This window comes from Passer montanus, unplaced genomic scaffold, assembly GCF_014805655.1.
Source record: "Passer montanus isolate IOZ18808 unplaced genomic scaffold, ASM1480565v1 scaffold23, whole genome shotgun sequence".
Lineage (NCBI taxonomy): Eukaryota > Metazoa > Chordata > Aves > Passeriformes > Passeridae > Passer > Passer montanus.
Genome location: NW_024366926.1, coordinates 4,693,930 through 4,712,773, shown reverse-complemented (window position 1 = coordinate 4,712,773; position 18,844 = coordinate 4,693,930). Strand labels below are relative to the sequence as shown.

Sequence of the window (18,844 nt, the reverse complement as noted above, 5' to 3'; positions counted from 1 at the left end):
AAGGGACTCCAGCAAATATCAGCACCACTCCTAGAGCAAAGAAATAATTTACTTTTTTAAAACATTAAGGAATATACCAACTTGCAGATCCCAAGCCTGGGATGACTTCTGCTCCCCCCAACAGAAACATGTTAGCAAATCCTTAGCATTTCTAGGGAATTGCCTTGGTTTCTGCTTTTCCCATCCTTGTCCCTCTGTACCTCAATAACTTTTGGAAATGTGGCGTGGAATCTCTGAACAGGCTTGAGCAAAGATATCTGGCTGCTTTGACACAAAAAAGCTTGGATTCTGATACTTCATTTGAAACTGCTCACTAAGCTTGCTGATCCTCATCAAGCCCTTGAGCATACTATTTTAGTTTCCAGAAGATATTTGATAAAACAACTCTAAATATGTAGGGTAAGGCAGGAAAAGGCACACAGGAGGGGAAGGAGAATGCAAAGTTCTTTACTGCATTGATTTATGTTTTCCTGCTTACTGATTCAGTTTAATTTTTCAGCTGTATCTGTAAAAAATGCTTACCTTGAACTCAAATTTCTCAAGATGTACAAAATACAATTGAATGCTACTGACAGGAATGTATTACAATAAAACAGAATTTGTTGAAAATGAATTTCAAGTTAATTGACTCTCAACTTCTCATATTATTTGATTCAAGGCATGGTATGTACGTCCCTACATTGAATAAACAGCAGAAAGTAGTCAATCCCTCAAGTAATCCTTATCTCCAGTATTTAATCCCTTTAAATAAGGGTTAAAAAACAGAATTCAGACTGATCTCTTCACTTGTACAAAACACCCGAGCCCAAATTTGCTGATGTAACAACCAAGTTAAAACTGAATTCATAGAAAAGGAAATCCTAGTTCACACAAAATGGTTTGTCCTCTGGAGGTTTGAATTTATTAGTCCACTACCCAGCCCACTTTTATGTATTTAAAAAACAGGCATTATGATATATCTACTATCGTATTTTACCACATTTTACTGCTCAGAAGCTCCACGAATTTTCAAATTACAAATACAGATACTGGGTGTTCAAGTAACATAGCAACTGGGGCAATACCATCATTAAACTGTGTATCTGATCAAATGTAGCATTTCTGTTCTTTCTGTATGGATTCACCAATATATATTTTGAAAAAGCAGAGAGAAAAAATAAACCACAATAAATCCATATATTAATTAAGGCAACAAATTAACTGGGAAAGCTAGAAAGGCTGAAATAACAAATATTCTTTCCTTTCCTGGAGCTGCTCCTTTAACTATATGCAGCGACATCCATTTTTAACATATCCAATTTCTGACTCCACATTAACATGGTGACATTTTTTATTTACGTTTAGTGAGCTAAAATGGGAAAAACTGAAACTTTCTAGATGTCCAGGTACTGGAAAAGAAAGTTGGAAACTAAAAGCCTCTTCTTTCTTCTCAAGTACAGCAAAACAGAAGATGAAAGATCTTTACAAGCCAGGCAGCATGCTTTAACATGGATTCAGAACAAAGGAGTTACCTGGGCATCTATTCACACAACAGCCTTCCACCACCCTCACAACATTACTCCTAAGGATGATTACTATTATTAGGTAACATTTTAAAGCAATTTTTAAAGTTTTTTCAAGGCCTGAAACTTCCTTGAGACCTTCTTGCCATTTTATAAAAGACAAAAATTGTCCTTATTTTAGAGGCTTCCTAGTGAATCAGAATAATTATTGACTTTTTCCATAGATGACTCAGTCCTGCATTATGCACTTTCTCTGTGCATCTGAGAGGAGTCAACTCCCCCTTCTCTAAGATACTACATAGTAAAAAGACTGGAAATAGATCTTCCCTTATGCTTTTTCTTTACAGGGTAAAGAAAATAGGTACCTTTGGCTTTCTAAAAGCTAAGAAGGGACCAAGCAATTTATTTGAAAAATATTTTTAGGATCAGCCAAAGTACTTCTAGGTGACTTTTTTTTTTTAAGTGAGAGCATTAATGAGCATATTTTCTTACCATTCTGTGTGTTGTTATTGCTTCTTATTAAAATAAACAGCACAAAAGTACATTTGCAGGTGACACGGATATGAGCATGGAAAACTCTTATTACCTGGGTTCATCCTAATTAGAGAAAAGGCAGCAAGAGCTGATGGCTGTTTTAACACCAACATTGCCAGGCACATTTATTGCACCCATCTCTGAAGTACCTGTGTGTGTGTGTGTGTATCAGTGTGTGATGGGAGAAACACATCTTTTGAGGGGAGAGAGAAAAAAACTACATGGAAGGACATTTTCTCAATCATTACAGTTGCTTCAATTATTGAGATTGCTGACTGTGGTATTTCAACAACTACAGTGAAAAGCATTAGACCACGACCAATAAAGATCTGTTTCTATCTATTTTTTTTCACATGGGAATAAGTTCAGACACAGTTTATATCTCAAACTAGCTCTGGTACAAGTGTCATGGTTGGAATACTTACTATTTTAGTACCATGTTTGTAATAAGTCACCAGAAGGTGCTGAAATAGGAAGACAACAGATAGCAGCTGATAACTGATGCAAGTAAAAACATTACAAATAAAACAGAAAAGTGAAATGTAAGATAAAAAAGTAAGAAATCTAAGACAAAGAAAATGACTTAATTCTTCCCCACTGAAAGGCAGATAGGAAAAAAGTAGTTACTTAGATTTAGGGAGTCAGTAAGGGTTGATATTGATAAATCCTGAAACACGAAACTGGTTTTCTAAAACATTCCTTCTCTGAACAGGAGAGTATCAAAACAATTTCACAGCTTTGACTGAGAACATGTTGAAGTTATTTTTTGTGACTGTTTTCTTATTCCATTCCCTACCAGTGACAGCATGGTGACCACTTGTGGTGCTTTGTTTAATTGCAAATTCCAAAGAGAAAATGCTTATTATTTCAAATTACCTCAAATGGTCATATTAAATCAAGGAGCAAAACTTACTGCTCCAGCTATTTGAAAGGAAAACTCTACTGTCCAGCAGAGCTGTGCTTTCATCTTCATGGATTATATTTTGTGTAGTAGATAGCATATTAAATATTTTTTCTAATGGCTGTTTCACCTTTCTTGTAACTTAGTTTAAATACAAAATATATTAAATTAACTTTTTACCTCTGTCTGCTATAGTCTGTACAGATTATTATAAGACTTTATGAAAATAAAAGTGGTGTTTTAATGTTCTGTCTCAGCATACATACGGAACAGCCTCCAACAGCCACTAACACTGCAGTCAGATTTACAACTTAGATGTGATTATTTCCCTTAACTCAGGCATTAACCCCACTGAGAATAACAACTTATGTTCGCCACAGAACTGGGAGAAAAAGCTGTTCTTCAGAAGACTTATAAAAATGCAAAGTCTTTTAATTCTGATGTGCTTTGGGATTAAACTTAATCAACAGCAGCAGTTAGGCAGAGAGCAAAGGGATAACAAGTAGAAAAAAAAATCTGCTTTCCACCATCTATTCTACCTAATTTACAGACTACAATGAGCTACAGAATTGACTTTATGACAGCTATTTCCATAGAAATTGAGTCCCTATTGGTTTGAGTCTCAGTTTGGGAAGAAAACATATGATATCCAGCATAGCTCCAGCCATCAGCTGCGGTACAGCTGAGTCACATCACACTTGAAAACACTTTGTGAAGCCCAGCAAAAAGCCCAGCTGTCTCTTGAACACAGCATGAGAAAACAGCTACAACTTGGTTCAGCTATCTACACATAAATGTACTATGAACTGAGGTGCTAAATAGCCACAACACATTTAGAAGCATTACTCTGGAACAACAGTGACAAACAGGTGTGACCATCCCCAAGGGGACTATCCCATTGATCATGAGAAAAACATGAGAAACTTGGTGGGAATGCATCCAAGTAAGCACAAATGCAGGTTTCACTGAGGGTTACAGTGCTGTCAAATCACTGTAAACAACAAACTCCTAAACTACACAGAATTTCAAAGAACATTCTGTTGCTTTCACATAGGAGTCTTACACAAACCGAGATAGTTTTTCAGTTTTTACATTATGAGGCTTTTGTAAAACACAAGGCAAATTTCAATGGTAAATATGGCATCTGCAATGAAAGACATCACACCTTCTGCTTTGATTTCAATCAGATCATGATATCCAGGTATGAATCAAGAAGGGCTAAGACAAGCCTGTCTCCAAGCAGTTTGCAATACTTCAATAATTAGTTACTGCCAAGTCTGAACACATCTACTGAAAAAAAGACAGTTTCTAAAAATGCAATCGCTCCATAATAGGTCTTTGAAGATCAACAATATTTAGCAAGGTTTGAAATCTCTGACAGAGTTATAAGTCCTGCTGACGACATGCCAGCTAACCCTACAGTACTGCAAAGGTTTACTAGATTGTAACCAGAGAGGATTATTACCATTTTAACTTTTGAAAGCCTTATAATCCCAAGTATTGCCTTAAACTTTTCATCACCAAGTTCTGCAATATAAAAACTCTTCTCTTTTGCTGAGTGCTGTATGACCTTACAAATAAAAGATGACTCCAAACTTTGAGAGCCCAGTCTATTAATCAGAAAGAGAAAACACACAAAAAGTGAATCTCCTAGCCTACTGAGCTGACAAATATTAGAGACAGGAAAAGAGTCTTTAAAATAGTCTGTTCTGACTCATTTATTTGACTGGAAGGTGCTGTACTGTAAAATTTACCACTAGTATTCATGTATGTGCTGCAAAATTAAAAATAAATGTTTACAGGTATGCAAGATAATCTCAGAATTTCAGAACAAGGATTTCCCCAATATACCTGAGTTTTTAAATTATTTTTCAAAAGCATCCTGGGAAGATGCTTTAAAACATAGCATTAAAACAGTGGGAGGTATCTGTTTATTCCATGTGAAAAAAAACTCCATTTCTTGGATTAGGAGAGTTTCTTGACAATAGATGTATTTTGATTAATTACTTCTGTTCTATCTGTTGCATCAACAGAATGCTAAATTATTATTAGTATTTATGATTTATATTTTAAAGCAATACCCGTATATTGTTTGTCTCTATCACTCAGTCATTCAGTAAATCTGAACAGCAAGTTATCATTTCCTTATGGCTCCCATGGCTACTTTTAGATATACACCTACGTAAACATGGCACTAAAAAATAGAGGAACTTTTTCTCCCGATCACATCTCCAAAAAAAAAAACAAAACATCACAAATCACATACTCACATATGGCCCAGAGATGGCCATGCGTGCTTTGAATAATGCAATGCAATAAAAAATTTATATGGTCACACTCTGTGAATAATATGGCCATAAGGAATGATGCCAATCTTAACACCCTAACAACAAAAACAAAAAACCAAGACCTGAGAAAGTTATTGGAAGGAAAGGAAACACAAGCAGCTGTGCAGTCATAACCCTTCAAAAGGCTGACATATCAAGTGCAGGAGTTCATGTAGAAATTATCTCTACAAATAGTCTTGAACCTTTAATAAGCATTGTTGTTAGTTTTAATTTGTGTTGTGGTTGCACCCAGATGTCCAAGAAGATATTACTGAGTCTTATAGTAGCTCATCTAATAGAGAAGAGTATCTCCTTCAACCCATATATCCTTGGGTTATCACTGCTGCACTGACTGCTAGGACCACCTAGACAAATAAAATCCTGTCCCAAAATATAAAACACGCAACAGACCAAATGAGGAGACAGTATTACCCCAGTTTGATAAGTCAGAAATGATGATACTGGGACACTAAGCCTTACACAGCAGCAAACACAAAAAAAACCTACATAAGCATTATTGACTTAATCATCCCACAAATATTTGAAGAAGAATAGTAAGTGATTTATTTTTAAAGGTCATGTGAAGCCACATGAAGAGTTAGAGAGTGCTGCAAAAATATGTAGCCCAAATCTTGTGTCCTGGAAAAGCAGACTTCCTCACACCATTAAATTCAACACACTCACTTTTAGGCTAGGAATTTTTGGGGTCAGTTACCTTCTCAGAGCCCACAGCAGAGGAGTATTCAGTACAACACTGAATTGGAAGATTACTGCAAAGGAGAGCTGAGCTACACATTAGGGTTCAAAGATTCAACTTGCACACCACTGATTCTCAGTGCTTTTACACAGCATTTTTATCTAAATGGACATCACAGATTGGCAGTGGAATTCTCTTCAATTAGTGTTCTCATTTACTTAACTGAACAGTATTAAACAGCCCCTCTTAACATATGAAACAACTTACCAGTTTTATACACACCAGTTTTTGCCCTTTCATGTCTAAAGTACCCTATCATCAAAAATAAGCAAAATCCATTTAAATCCATTTAAGTTCTGCTTTTCGTATATTTACTAGCTCAAAATGGAGATGAGACAAAGTCTGTAATTAAATTGCTTGCAAACTCATGTTCAGGTTTTTCACAAGTAGCTGCAACTTCAAAAATTTTACTCTTTGAACAAGGATATAAAAATATTTATTTCAAGTATTTGTCTCATGGGGGTTGCACATTACATTTCTCATGGTCTAGCATGAATTAAGAACCTAGATAGGAAAATATGGATTAGATAGATTTTTTCCTGCCCTTCTGCTTTCACTGAAATATACTGCAAAAACATCACCTCTAGGTGATATGTTCATGATTCAGCTGGCAGAGTTATGCTGACACATATACACAAAGCCAACATGTAAATGGACACAAACCTACTAAATTTAGTTACGAAAGGAAGCACTGTTTATAACTTCGGGGTTTTTTTCTTCCTTTATACCTTTTCAGAACAACCACATTTATCACTTTTATGGTGTACACGACTTTAAACGCAGCCAGGTTCTGCATGGGTACACAAACAGAATTTCAGTCTGTCCAAAACATCTGTTTTGAAAAGGTTGGAGTTATTTTTTTGTAACTTCTTTCATGGTTTTTTTGGTGACTATCACTATTCATCAAAATAAAAACTCTCTGCCTAAACAAGTATACTGCAACATAACAGCATTATCAAAATCCTGTAGCATTACTAACAGATGATTCTGCAAAACATTTAATATAAGGCTTTACTTGGGGAAGCTGTTTTATTAACTTTTGAAATTGTCAAAGGCATTAGTTAACTTTTTATGTTTTTCTTCCCTACCTACCATGTGAAACACTAACATCCTTCTGTTCTCTAAGAGGAGATATTTGCATACATCGCCTATCAAATATTCCAAATATTTCAGTTGGTTTGAGGTTTCCTTTGCCTCTGTGCATAGAGGGACATTGGTGGGATGCGATTCATGTCAGTGACAGTCACTTGATGCAGAGATTTAACACAACACGCATTAGACAGAGTGGAAGAATCATTAAATTATCACAGTCCAAATTGCAACTGTTGTTTATTGAAGGCTTCTGGCATTAATTAAACCTTACACAGCTAAGTATTTAACATAATTTTACAGATTGCTGTCCTGAGAAATGAGATTCACAATTGTGGCATTAGGAGCGTACAGCACAAAGGCAATGAGAGGGTCATTTTTGAGTTCTCCCAGCAGCAACTGCATGAGGAAGGCAGATTTTGGTCATCTGTTGGTCAAATGAATAGAGAAAAATAATCACATAAATCAAATAATTGCTGCCACCATGTCAATCAACAAATCCCTGGACCAATCTCTGTGCTAAATAGGGCTGCAGTTTTATTCACTGATATCAACAACATATAATCCCTGCATCTCTGTCAATATATCCAGCAATATTGAAAACAACCCACAGCTGCCACTCTGAGCTGTTGTCCCTATGAATTTATGTCAATCACTCAATAAATTTTGGCAGGTGTTTTGGACAGAACCATAACTCTGGGTTTAGCATGGCTAAAACAGAACAACTCTTTGACTTGCTTTTGTCCTGCAGTGGTGTATAGACCATTAAATGTACACATTCAAATCCACACGCTGGAAGTGATCATGCTGTCTGTGCTTCTAATTAATTTTTTACAGTGGTCAACTGTATCTGGTACAAGCAACAGAGTGAGTTTCATGAAAATCACTGTCTGGATGGAAGAGAAGGCCCTCAGCTGGCCAGGGGCTTCAGCAGGAGCTTCAATCTGGAAGTCAGTCCACAGATAACAGCACAGAGCTGCACAGCACCTTCTGCCCAGGTAACACTGTGGAGCCATGAAGGGTTTGTAGGGATTTTATGGAAAAGTGAGGCAAAGAGAATTATAGGGAAACAGAAAGCTTCAATAAAGGACTAAGGAGACACACGCAGGATTTAGCAGTAGAGCTCAGGAAAAGGCTTCAGTCACTACACCAGGCACTCACACTGCGAAGACTTTTTCCTGGGCAATTAACTGCTTAAGCAAGGACCAAAAGGCACTTTCACCCTTTGTGAACCTTCTCTCATGGGAAGTCACAGCATGGTTTTTGCCAGTAATTGACACTGGAATGTTATTAAAGTAGATAGCTTTTTACTTTGAGTTCAGGTTCATCATTCATGCCCTCCATTTTTACCCAGTCACCTCAACTGAGACACTGAAAATTAAGTATGAAACACATCATATTCAATTCACTAAGACAAAACCAACACACTTTAATATGCATTATCAGGTATTCCAAATAGTATTTCAAGGCCCACAAGTAATTTTCAGCACCTCTGTACTACTTTGTCTAAGCAGAAGAGCTGTGACCAGACAACAGAATTTTCTTTCACTTTTACAACACCCAAGCAATCCAGAAAAGAGGAGCATATCAATCTCCTCTTCCTTCAGACATGTCTTTAATTAATTCAGAAACTTCCCCAATGATGGGATTTTGACTTTGTGAGAGCTGTGAGACTGTCACAAATTCTACAGCAAATAATTTTTCTGCCAGGACTCAGTCAAGCATTTTAGCAACAACATTTTGACTTCAACTGGTGAAACTAACAAAATACGTAGCAAAGTATTTTCGTTATCATATAAAATTTGGAGCTTTCCAAGCACCTGGAAATGATAATAACAGGTATAATACTGTAAAAGGTAAGTAACCATTACATTGAGGTTTTTGCTATGATGGTTATGCAAAAAGACAACTGTTGCACAAAGAATTGAAATAGGATTCCTCTTACTATTTCCAGAAGAATTACAGGATCTTCAGGAAAGAGTACTGAAAAAAGATCTGGCATTTTTTTCTTCCTTTTTAAAATATAATTTCTCATTGTTTAAGCAAATGGTGACTAAACCTTGATTTCCCAGTGACATATTTCATAAGCAAAACACGTTGCTATGGTCCCCAGACTGCTGCTGCAATCAAACCAAAAAGGATGACTTATAATCATGACCATAAAGCAGCTGTCACATAAAACTGCTCAAAGATGTGAAATCACAACTGAAACTATGATATAGTAATAAAACCACAAGAATTACATTATATAAGTCCAAAGACACACCCTGAAACTTCTTATAGTGTTTTTCAGACAAAAGAGGAATAAATTCTCATTTTGCCTCAGAAAATAAGAAATGAAAAAGAGATGAAGGTGAATCTACAGCACTTGAAAAACATTAATAGCCAGTTTATACTGTAACATAAATTCACTCTATGAAATAAACCATCTTTATTGTCTCATAATCATCCTGTTGCTACACTATTGTTGCTAACAATTTTTCTGCTAAAATTTTACAAGTGTTTTTTAATGCAGTCCCAATGCTGTCTAAGCTCATTGTGTGTACCTATTATGAAAAATGGATTTGTTTGCAAATGCTGCTCTTAGATAAGCCAGTGTTGCCTAGGAAGATGCCTCATTTCTCAACACACACAGAAGAGAGATGAATCCTGTCGGTTGGACAAAGACCAGGGACTCCCTCGGATACCCAAGTGTAAACCAAAAAGGACAGCTTTGAAACAGAAGCACTTTCAAACTAGCCAGGTTGAAAGATGCAATGAATGGCTGCAGTAGAAGATGGAGCTATAAAACTACAAACACGGTCCAGTTGCATTGCACCAGTGAACAGCAGAAATCCTTTGGGAGTTAATAAATAAACAGGTAAAAAGCAGTTCAGGAGATCCCTTGAGCTGCAAACTGATGGACTAGAAGACCATTGAAGAAAATAGTGAATTTCTTCAAATGCCAGCTTTTCTGAAAGCAGCTGCTTGTGGCTACCACTGGAGACAGACAGTTGAAGGGCTGGATAAACCCTTGCCCTGACCCAGTACAGATTTTGTTATTTCATATTCCAAAGACTAACCCAAATTACTCTGTTCTGTAAGACTGCAATATCAGACTCCCAAGAACCCAGCTCATATTGTTTCAATGGACAAGAAAATTGGTTTCCTCTGCTTTTCAAATAGTCATTCTCTGTTTCTTAACAACTAAAAGATACTTTGTGTAAACACAATCAAACCCACCCTTTAATCTAAAAGAAATCCAGACAAACTATTTTAACATGTAACTCTTCGGGAACCATATGGCAGCTCTCTCTCAATTTTCAAAATTTCAAGCTGAATTAAAGTTATCAAACATGCTAAAGAAACAGGTATTTTACTAACACAGAAGTGAATAGAGACTCTAAAAGACCCTCAAACTCTGCATCCAAAAGCTAGTGGCAAAAGCATTTACCTGAGAGACCTTGGGGGTTGTAGCCTGTGCCTCTACACCATGCCATTGCTATTTGGTACAAATTTGTTTTACTCAGAAACTTTCTGCACTGCTCTAAAATATCTGTGGACTTAGGAATTAAATATCACCTACAATCATTAAGTGCAAGCTATGTAAAAAGTTAATCCCATTTTTGTTCACTGATAATTTAACAAAGTCAAAAAAGGTAAAAATCTTGATTTTGCTCTGTTCCTTAAATAGGTTTCGCAGAACCCAAATTAGACTACATCCTTCTGGGTTGAGGGTTTTTTTCTATCCAATTATACAATCCCATTTGTTTCCAGATTTTCTGGTATTGAAACTCAAACTGGTTTAACAGACCAACAACTCAGAACATCACTGAACACTCAAAGTCAGTTGTATATGAATAAACTGGTTCAGATTGCTGCCTACTGGGTAATCACTGAAGGTTTGACATTTTTGTGTCTTCAGCATTTACAGCACATTATTCCATTCAGGACAACCAAGAGTCTCATTCCTCTGAATACGACTCATTTACAGAAGGCTGTCACATGTCTATTTCCAAACTGCATAAAAAGTGAAATACAAAAGCAGAAAATAAAGCAGAATTACTTGAGCAAACATCATTTATAAAGTACAGATATGGTAGATGTAACTTGTCTTCTGTGGAAAATTAGCCGAGTTTTTCATGAGTTTCACAGAATTTCTCAAGTAGATTGTCTTAAGCTTTCAGGTTCTTCTAGCTATTTGTTTTAGAAATGCTGCAGAAAAAAATGGACTTGTTATTTACAAGCACCACTCTATATCAAGAATGGAAAGCTTGAAAAGTGATGCAGTGTTCAATATTCTCAGGAAGAGATGTTCAGTTTATTCTGTTTACACTGGGTTTTCCAGCATCACTTACAGAGACAGTATTTGCTTTCCTGTCAGAACATGCATACAAGCAGAAGTAAAGAAAGCAACTATTTTTTTTAAGTGCCCAAATTGCACCCGACCTGTGAAAGATTTAATTATTTTTGGCAGCCTAAGTCTCCAATTCTACCTCAGTCACTATGGTAGACATTATAAATAGGTGAATTTTCCTTTTTTTCTGTTCTTCTGACTGTATTTCATTCCTATCCTAGCCTTAGCTTGTTTTCCTGAGGTACTCCAGAGATCTTCCATGACAATTGATCCTATGTATTTAGCTCAGCCCCATTCATATGCCTAAGTTTTACTTGCTGGAATTAGTGCCATTAGTTGTTTATTTTGTTTATTTACTGGTCCTGTTGGAGGCCACTACACAGGCTCACAACTAGAAGGAAACCACACCAGAAAGAGATATAATCAAAGAACTTACACAAAACACACGGAATGGGCAACACAAATAATTTTTTTGGCCAGTGGGTATAAAAACTGGGGCTATAAGAGAACTTCAGACCATCTTTAGTCCTACAGCTGGTCTCTCATCAGCTCAGGTGGTATTATTCAAGCTTAGCTTCCTTAGGCAGGTGTAATTTGTATGGTCTTGACACTACTAGAGACCAAATAACATATTTTAATCCACTGATAAAAAAAGGGAAAATGAAAAAAAAAAGCAACATAGCTCATACCCCGCCCCCCAGCTGCACATGCAGCTTCCTCATTATCAGCAATCAGGATAGTTAAGAATTGGACTCAAATGCTACAAAACCAAAATTCTGACACAAAATTATCAATTCTATTCATCTGAGTTGAATTCCTCTTTTTTTCATATGCACTAGATTTGAGATGACCATCTCTTGTATTCCTTGCTTTCCACTCATGTTATGTCCTTGGAGACCTGTTCCTTCCCTACTTTGTAACTTTTCCTGGTCCTTTCTTTCCTTGCTACGAAATGGCTGATAACCTTTATTCTTTTTCTGCCCCTGAGACACTTGGCTCTTCTCTTTAGACTTCAGTCTCTGATACATGCGACACTGAAATCCAAAGTCTCTCCTCACTGCAATAACTTCAGCTCAAGGGCAGCCATAAGAGTTGGCTTCTGAAGTGCCAGGGTTGCCATCTTTTTTTAAGTTCTTTCTGATTATGTAAAGGTGTTACAGAGGGGACAAAAAATGAGCTCACTTCACTGCAGAAGTTATCTCTGAAATGATACTTTCATGGCATTAGAACATCCTGAGGCATAACAATTGAAACACAGCATCTTTGTTATTCTCTTTACATTTTTTTCTTTCTTTTTCCCAGCAAGGAGAGCACCTGCTTTCTCCATCACAGCAGAATTTACAAACTGAATATATTTGCTTTATATTATGTCCTAAATGTGGCTCTACACTAAGAACTCTTCAGAGGGCAGGATGATGTCCCTCACTTTCTGCTTCCTCCTCCAACCACTGCCTCACATGGTATCTTTTTGTTCCTCCATCTGTCCAAGCTCCAGGGAAGTTACCCTGCAACCAGAAGTGGAGCTACAGCTGACTCTGCAGCTGGGACTCCACAGTGTCACCCTGAGTGCAGGACCTCCCAGTGACAATAATGGCAGAGCAGCTCAGCCTCTACCACACTGCATGGTGCCAATCTTCACCATATCTTCCTACATCTTACCCACTTCCAGAACTCCTCTGCCTTCAGCCAAGCAGCCTGCACAGCTCAGATTTTATAGAAACAATTGAGCCAGCCTGGACATTAAATAGGTCAATGTGGAGGGCACAATCAATGCCCCCTTGTCAAGTTCTCAGAAGAGAAACTAAGACCACCCTTGTCATTTATTTGCTGTTCCCAGAGCTGGCACATTGACCATACTGGGCTTCATCACACACAGGTGAGACACAGGTTTTAATGAAATGGAATCTTTTATAGATCTTGTCCTAGAAGCTGACTGATGTGGATTCATTAGCTTATCATGGCAGGAAGAAACAGCCCTGTGCTGTATGCTGACCTTACATGGCTCATAGTGGAAAAAGAATACATTTTTTATAAACTTTCACTAAATATATATTTATGCACTGATGCCAAAGTCAGTGAAGAAGGAGAGGAGGTGCTCCAGACCCAGAACAGAGATTCCCCTGCAAACTGAGGTAAAGCTCATAGTGAAGAAGCTGTGCCCCTGCAGCCAATGGAGGTTCTCAGTGGAGATCCACCTGCAGCCTGTGAAAACCTCCATGATGGAGCAGGTGGATGACCAAAGGAGTCTCTTATTCTGTCTGAAGCCTGTGCTTGGAAGAGACTCACAGCAGGATCTGTGGCCCCACAGAGAGAGAAGACCACACTAGAGCAGGTCTGCTGGCAGGACCTGTGGCTGACCCCATGGAGCACTGACCCTGGATCAGAGTCTGTTCCTGAAAGACTGGACCCCATGGAAGGGATCCATGCTGGAACACTTTGTGAAGAGCTGCAGCTTGTGGGAAGGACCCACAATGAAAACATTGGCAGAGGACTGTCCCCTGTGGGAGGGACCCGATGCTGGAGCACAGCAAGAGAGTGAGGAAACTTCCTCATGATGAGGAAGGAGCTGCAGAGACAGTGTGTAATGAACTGAGCACAACCGCATTCCCTGTCCCCCTGCAATGCTGTCATGGGGGACTAGAGTGAATGCAGAGCAAAGTTAAGCCTGGGAAGAAGGGAGGGATGAGTAAAAGGCTTTTTTAAAGTCTTGATTTTATTTGTCTTTATCTCAATTTATTTGGCAATAAATTAAACTGACATCAAGTCAAGTCTTTTTGTGTCAGTAATGGGTGTGTGACCTCTCCCTGTCCTTACCTCAGCCCATGGAGCCTTTAATTCCACTTTCTCTCCCATCCAGCTGAGGAGGGGAAGTGATGGACCAGCTTTGGTGGGCACCTGGCACCTAGCCCACCACACTTGGTTAACTGTGAGCCCGCAGAGACGTGCCCCCAGACAAGTGGGAATGAAATTTTGCATGTGTCCTGGCTTGTAAAATAAGCATGTATTCTATTTTTGCCATCTGTTGGGGGTTAGGCAGTTTTTCTTATCTCTTTCAAGAACAATGACACTGCCAGGAAGACAATGGCCTGCTAATGGGCTATTGAATTACTCACTGTGGCTGGTAAGATTAGTTACATCATCCCATTGGGAGATGCTCCACCCAGAGGGAGGAGCCAAGCATCCCTGCCACCATAAAAGAAGCATTTCTGAGACCACAGACAGCCTTCTTCGCTGGATTTCCAAGAGGAATCAGGAACCGAGGCCCAGCTGCTCCTTCGCCGCATTTTTGGAAGGGATCTACACCCTTCTGCAGATCGCCGCTCCAGGAGGAGCAGCCACCATCTGGCTGGACTGCTATCAGCACCCTGACTTCTCAGGGTGTCAGGTTTTTTCTCACTCTGCCAGTGGTTTTTTGCTTGTGCTAAATTACATTGTTATTTAGTTTTTTTCTTCCTAGTAAAAAAACTGTTATTCCCATTCCCATATCTTTGCCTGAGAGCCCTTTTAATTCTGAAATTGTGATAATTCGGAAGGAGGGGGTTTACCTTTTCCATTTCACAGGAGGCTTTTGCCTTCCTTCACAGACTCCTGTCTTTTCAAACCAAGACAGCATGTAACAGCAGCACAGAAGTGTATTGCTGCACTGGGCCTTTACTGCTGGAGGGCAAAATGATGGAAAACTTTGTTTCAGTGTCCAAAAGAAATGTTACAGATTCTATTTATGCATCTTATAAATACAACAGTATTACAACAGTCTGAACTACTAAAGTGATACCTGGTAGAGTGTAAGTAGCTGCTTTGCACTCCAGAAAAAAACCAAACGTTTTGAATTTAATTTAACACACAATTTTAGCAATTCATTCTCAGGCAGGAAAAAAAAAAGAAAAAGGCTCCAAATCACATTGCCTTTGATGCCACCCTTCCAGGGAAATCTTTAAATTGGACATAATGAGAGATCCAAGGTCAAAAGGGAAAGGATATGTGATGTACCATACCTCTCTCTGAGATACCCTTTCCTCTTCTATTTTCATTCATTTTGCAGTTCAGAAAGGTAGTCACCAGAAATTCAATGTTCTATATCAATGATTCTCACCAAATTGCCTTGCAGTACAGGTCACACAGTTCATATACTCCCCTCTGCTCTGTCTGTTCATGTGTTTCAGCTGACTGCTTTAGACAGGTGGTTTCTTTATCCATCTCTGAATTTCTGTTCCCTGTAGTTACTGAGTGGTAGTCTCAGGATGCTACTCTGAAAGAACAGTAATTCTGATTTCCCCAAGTGTACTGTGTCATTACAATCTGTCAGGTTAGCATATCCAGTTTATCACTTCATTCCCCATCTAAAAAAGAAGCTCCAAAATAAGGTATACCCTTTAGACTTCTTTTGCAAAAGTAAACCATGAGCACATCATCATGTTTTAGTCACAACCACAATGACAGAATACTTCAGTGAAATATCAAACTAAATACCTTTGTGAAAAATCTGGAGAAAAACAGGAAGATCCTCCTGCATACTTGAGCAAATATTATTTATACAATTCAGAATGTCACAAAATTAGCTCTCTAGACCTTGTAATCTACCATGAAACTATTTTCTACATGTGAAACTATGTGGCAGTAGAAATGTATTTCTTAAAATGCTTTGAGACCTGTGAGAAATCAAGCACAGTCAGACATTAGTTCAGACAAAATATTCCAGCAAATCAGGTTCCAAAGATGAAATTAAAAAAAACAACACCTCAAACAACCAAAACCAAGAAAGTAAGTTCAGTTATATAGTAGGAAGTTGTAAAAAAATATGTTTTATATGCCACAGATATAATTTTTAGTATTATGAAGATCACTGCTTTCTAAATCCTGGGTGGGTTTTTTTGTCTCATTTTGAATTTTTTGCTTGCTTGCTTTAATAGAACACCACCATATAAGCATACTGCCCTCTTATTTGTTCCTTAAGAGTAAAAACCTTACGAAACACTGGGCAACATTTATTGTTTCTCAAAAGGGATAATTTTCCCAAAACAATAGTTTCAATGAAGTTCAGCCTTTTCAGTTGTTTTTTTTTTCTTAATTATTTTATGTTGGGAATTTTTCTGTTTTGTTTTGTGGTTAAGTGTTTCATTTGTTATCAAAAAATTAAGCCATGTGAAATACAACTTTTTAATTGATTTCTAAGGCCTCCATCTTCCAGCAGTAATTACTGGCACAAATGGAGAAATTTCCAAGGCTTAGCTCAAAGGAATTACACTTCATATTTGGCAGAAAAAAAAAAATCTGAGCTACATAGCTACAGTGACTAATATTGCATTAAATACAATAAACTCTCTTTAGAAGATTAATTTCCCCCTTTTTTTAGAGGCTGGGGTGAGGAGGGGGGAAGCAGGAAGGTGGCCCATGTAACTGGAAATTTTATCACTGCCAGCAGGTATATGAGCAGAAATAAAACCAGTCTTCCGTACTTCCCAAGGGAGTGCTTTGCAGCCTTCATTTTCCTTCAAGATTTTCTAATTATATTTCCATAATTTAGTCACATAAACAATATTATGACTTAGGTACTTCTTAATTTTATCCCACAAAAAGAGCAAGTTTGAATTTTCCACTTATCACTGTAATAGCCAACTTATTAAAAACATGTAGCAGAGCTAAGTGACAATAGGTTATCCTTGCTTTCCAATATTTCTTTTAGAACTACCTTTTACATATTTCCTTGGAAGAGAGGTACTTGAACAATTTGGCTTTCTTCACTGTAAAGTGACTCTATCAAAATGAAATTCATGTAGCAGTTTGATGCACCAGCTTGTGAAATCAAAGTTGTAAACTTTTGGGGTGGGTTTTTTGGGGGGTGGGAGGGGCGAGGATTATTTTTCGCTTGAGGTTTTGATTTATGTTTTTTATTACAATGCACTTTTGAATTAAGCTGTTAAATCCATAAATAACCCATTTTTGAAATGCTGGAAGCACTCAATTATCTGTATTAGCTTCCACGAGGCTCTCAAATACCAATTGCATTTGAAGACTTAGGCAATTTTCAAGGTAAGGGCCCAGAACCCAAAATTTAATGCGAATCAAAAAAATACCACGAGATAAGCACTTAGTCTCCAAAACTTATCTCTCTGATAAGTTCATGCTCTTAAACCAGAAAAGCAGAGAAAAGGGAGTTAAGTATTCTCTTACTATAGCATCCGACTAAACTAATCTTTATATATTAAAGATTAGTTATTAGTAACTTAGTAATATTATATATTAGTTATAAACACATTATTTCACCAACTGAATTAAGTATAGAAAGGCCAGTGAGCAACAATTGTTCCTACTTGTCAAGTAAAACTAACTTTAATGAAAACCTGAAGCATCAGCTCAGATGTAAAGGCATTTAAAAAAAACCCAAAACATAAATACAAGAAATTAAGTTGCAGAAAATGAAAGGTATTTCAAAAAATACTATGGAAACTAGATTCCTGGAGTTTGAAGAATGGGTACTTGGAGTATGAAACAAATTCCAGAGAATGCACCAGTTTGTTTCTTTCTATTTATGGAAATATTTAGCAGATATAATTTCTTTTCTTTTGTACACGGAAATTGTCAATCAAATAACTACTTAATCAACGTACTTTGTATTTCTTATGAATCCAGTAACTTTCAATTACACTCTCTATGATTAAAATTGTTAAAACAATCAGATTGAAAACGTTTCAGTGCAGTACTGCCTTTGGTCATTACTTCAAGTTATGGTAACAAGTTTTGAATGTGCAAAGGTTGAAGCCAATTGAGATTGGTATATATTATAAATACTGAATTTGCACCACATTTCAGATTCACTATCACAGTGTTAATCCGAACAACATCAATCAAAATTGCTACATCATCATCACGATAACTTCAGGTATAAAATAGGACAAAAACCTGTATTTGATCTCACACAATACAGGTCTCACACTTCATCACCATATTCCTCCCATAATCCCATGTTATTACCATCATACCATTAATGTGGAAAGGTAAACTTGCATGCACCTGCAGTTTAAGTAGAGGCTTTACTTTACAGTCAAAGGGTTTTAGTTTCCCAATAATTATTTCTGCTATGCATTGTTACACAGTGATAATCATCCAATCAAGAGATTTTAATAATTTCTTAAGTTTCACATAAAAGGGCATATCTAGGGAAAAATAAAACCCATACTTACTTTCAAAGAACAAAGAAACAGGCATGCAGAAATAAAGTATAGAAGTAGTGAACTAAAAAAGTTGCTCTAATATAATGGGAAAAAAATTAAAAAAATATTAAAATAAGTATCTGGGAGTATAGGGAGCCATGAAAGATTATTATTAAGGAGATACAGTCACTACTTACTAACTGCATACATAAAGGCATTCTACCAAGAACACCAGCTGGTGGCTGCA

The 18,844-nt window shown here is 37.3% G+C and overlaps 1 protein-coding gene across 8 annotated transcripts in view; it reads right to left on the bottom strand.

Annotated features, from left to right (window-relative positions):
- Positions 1-18,844, bottom strand: part of CCSER1 (coiled-coil serine rich protein 1) — a 626,891-nt gene that overhangs the window by 228,185 nt on the left and 379,862 nt on the right. The gene's annotated exons all lie outside the window — the stretch shown is intronic.